Raw genomic sequence first — 3,878 nt, 5'->3', positions numbered from 1 at the left:
TTTCGCCTCATATCTCTTTCTCTCTCTTTCTTTTTCTCTCACTCCCTCATTTCCAAACTCATACACACTTGTACATATTAAACCTCCTTATATGTGTGAGTGATTGTGTGTGAGAATGAGACAGGACTACGTGTGCTCTCATGGTGCTCTCATGGCGTTTTGTTTTTCATTTGTGTCTTTGAGGTAAACAGATGTATGATCTTGACCCAGCTTGACCTCGATGTTTTGAATTGTTACAAACTTCAAAGTCCTTTCATAGGCCCTTTCTCATTTCATCAAATCCCCCTCCTCGACTCTTCGGTCCTCCAGTAGTGACCCGGAAATACATTTTAGCGCGCCATGTTGAAGGACATCTCATTTCTCTAAATGCACTTCGAGGACCGAGGATCGAGCGTCGAGGAGGCTCTCTGGAGGAGCTCTAACCGAGGATACACTGATGGGTCCTCCACGGCTCCTTCGTAGATGCATTTCTGGAAACAGAGATGTTTCAAAGAGTCGTGACCATAGACTGTATATATAAATGGACGTAGGGTCCGTGACGTCACCCATAGGATTCTGCAGAGTTGCCGTGAAGCCCTTAGTAGGCGGAGTCGGCCACTAACGGCTCGACAGCGACGTCAGAGTCTAACTCCCGCCTTCTCCCGCCTGCTCCAAATAAGGGCAAAGAGGCGGTGCTGAGGCGGAGCCGAGGTTGGACAGGGCGGGACCTGCTGCCACCGAGCGTGACGTTCCAGACCTAGCTCAGGCTAAGAAGCTAAGCTAACATGCTCTATTCAGTATTAAGCTAACAACCTATGCTAACAACCCAGCTTGAGGTCACTGCTCCTCGTTCCCGGCATATTCTGAAGGTAAGATACCCTGTAACTTTACAAAACGTGTTCTTTTGATTTAAATGTTCTTGAACCTACACTATACAATTGTTTTTTAAGTGCTTCACCGTTTTTCAAATATAAATGTCATTTGTAACTAAAATGTGTAAACTAGCAGAGATATGGCCAGTGTTGCGTGAATTAAATGTGATTAATGAAATATGACTGTAGAAAAAGAAAGGTGCTTTTATATTGATTAAACCATTTTTATTTATTTCAGCATTAAGAAAAAAGAAGATGGCAACCTCCTCCACGCCAAACTGCACAACCTGTAAGTTGATGGTCCTGGCTTACTTTACATGACTTCAGATGGTTGACATTACACACAAACATACTATACATATACATGTGTGCACAATTGTAGATAAACAGCACACAGTATATAAATATATATATATATAAACTGTGTGCTGTTAATCTGTTTTTTGAGGTTTTGCTCTCTTGTTACTTTTAACCATACAGGTGTGATTTCATAGTTATTTTGCATGTTATTGTCAAAGGAACAAAATGAGAAACCCTTTATAATTGATTTGATATTCCTCATGATCTGAAGCATTTGTTGCTCTCATTTATTTTCCTCCCATAGTGACTGTATGGATAATCGGAGACAGCTATGTCCGGCATGGAGCCCAGAGAGCTACAGAGACCATCGGCAGCAACCTTGGCCTCGACCTGAGGGTGTGCTGGTTCGGTTGGGGTGGACTGCGCTGGAGAGGTGTCCTCCCTTTCTTTTCCTACTCCCTGCGAGGAAGAGCAGTCCCGGATGTCCTCCTCATCCACTGTGGCGGCAATGACTTGGGGGATGTGCCCAGTGTTCAGTTGCTGAACCAGATGAAGGAGGACCTGGACCAGCTTCACCATCGGCACCCTGGCATGAAGATCATGCTCTCCCAGATGAACCAGAGGCGCCGGTGGAGGGCTGGTGCAAATCCTGTCAAAATGGACAAGGCCCGGAAGTTTGTTAACAGTGTTATGGCTACTTTTGTTCATAGCCTAAATGGTGCCATTGTTGACCACTCCAACATTAGACATGACAGTCCTGGGCTGTTTTTGCGAGATGGAGTTAATTTCACACCTTGGGGAAATGATATTTTTTGTAAAGTCACTAGCCAATTGCCTGAAAGACCACCTCCAAAGACTGTGAACTGCTAAAATGTCAGTATCACTGTCTTTGGATTTGGCCTTTAGAGTATGTATTCTAAGGCCCTTGCTAAGCCCAGACTGTCATGGCTAATGTTGAGTTAGATATTACATCTGTAGCCATAACACTGTTAACATGGCTGCTCTTCCTCTTCCCCACATCCCACCCCCCCCTCTTCTCCCAATGGACTCTGCAGCTCGCCAGGCCCATGCTGGGCATGGCTGTCTGTCAAACCTTTTATTTTGTATTTGTTATGATGTTTTTTGTTATTTTATTTGTTAAAATAATTCTGTATTTATGTAAATATTGAAAATAAATTACATTCATATTTTCACTTCTTTTGTCTACTGCTTACTGAAAATGTTAGCTATCACATCCAAATGGGACTATCAAATGAAAGGATAAGCTTCCCATACAATACAGAAAACATTACACATTAAGGCTCAACTCTTTTCCCAAGCCGGAGCAGTCTGAAAAGAGTCCCAAGTTTAAAAACACAACATCTTGACAATGAATACTACGCCGTCATTTATCAGTGACAATGCAAACAACAGGAAGGTCTCCCCTAGTCCCATGTATGTTGGCATCAATGTCATAAGCATACCATAGAATGTAATTATGAAGTGCAATACCCACAATCCCTACAGGGTCGTACCGTCACAGAAGATAATACCTTTTAGAGTTTCTAAATTGTTCAGTATGCAGATAAATATTTGTTTTACAATAGAACATTTTTTCTCTATAAATGTTCCCACATGTTGTGAGCATCTACTTTAAATCTTTTGTCAACAAATAAAAAACATCTTAATTTCCTTTAGGACAACATTTTGTTCATAACACCACTACATTAACAATAAGCATAGGAACATGATAACTGTCAACATTTAAGATTGTGCTTTTACTCTTTATTTAATCAGATCTATTTACATTGAAAATGTGATAAATACACAAGCCACATTGAAAGTTACATCTTGCATTTTATGAAAAGTAAAGGTTTCGAATCATTGTATGACTTAAAGGGATAGTGGAAATCTTAACTTATGTATTTTTATTAAAAATAAGCATAATAAACGATTTTTTTTAATTTCATGCGCCTAGTTTCATTTTATTTTCAATTTTACTGCTCCCGACCACGCCCTCTCAATGAAACGAAATACTTCGGGAATCTTCGGGTGATGACGAAAACAAAGGAAGACGGGCACAAACATTGGACGAGGCACGAGTATTTTATTATGTTTTCTGGCTGATTTAATGCATCGTTAGCCTGTACCATTGTGTACAACGCCATTTATTGCCTGTCGATTAGGCGACCGGAGGCCTCGTCATCCGATAATCCGGTACACAGTGTCGAATGTGTACACTACAGTCATCATATAGACATGATAGACTAACAGTACTGTGAGTACAGCCTACACTTGACAGGCAGCCTGGCTAGCCTAGGATTAGGACCATACTACGTCAAAAGACCGATTGGCTCTAGCTGTATATCATGCTAGTATACAATTCATTTAAATGTATTCATGTAATTAATGCCCATAAGGCTGTTACATATACAATAATAAATGTGACAAGATAATTTATGTGAACCTGACCCTGGTATGTTATGAAATGTACCCTACATGCAGTCATCCTCGCGCATAGCCATAGGCCTACAGTGCATGCATGCCAACTTTTGCAATATATAATATAGCGCCTAGCGTGAGCTATGCTTAGGGACCTACCAGTCAAGATTATTTGTGCGTAGGGGTGCATCATCTGGCGCCTGGTCCTGGTCATCCTCGCCATTGCCCATGCCGTGAACTAACTCCATCACCTCGGGCTCGAACAAATAAGGACGTAATGGTCCATCGTCTGGCTCAATATTCTCA

General features: G+C 41.5%; 1 long non-coding RNA gene across 1 annotated transcript; it reads left to right on the top strand.

The window, feature by feature from the left end:
• The first annotated feature begins 565 nt into the window (after window positions 1-565).
• LOC139433581 (uncharacterized) lies at window positions 566-1,918 on the top strand. Its single transcript, XR_011643013.1, has 3 exons — window positions 566-848; window positions 1,090-1,140; window positions 1,456-1,918. It is a non-coding gene; the product is annotated as an uncharacterized lncRNA (long non-coding RNA).
• Window positions 1,919-3,878: the final 1,960 nt, after the last annotated feature.

Source organism: Pseudochaenichthys georgianus, unplaced genomic scaffold (assembly GCF_902827115.2).
Source record: "Pseudochaenichthys georgianus unplaced genomic scaffold, fPseGeo1.2 scaffold_662_arrow_ctg1, whole genome shotgun sequence".
NCBI lineage: Eukaryota > Metazoa > Chordata > Actinopteri > Perciformes > Channichthyidae > Pseudochaenichthys > Pseudochaenichthys georgianus.
This window is presented reverse-complemented; position numbering and strand designations above follow the sequence as displayed.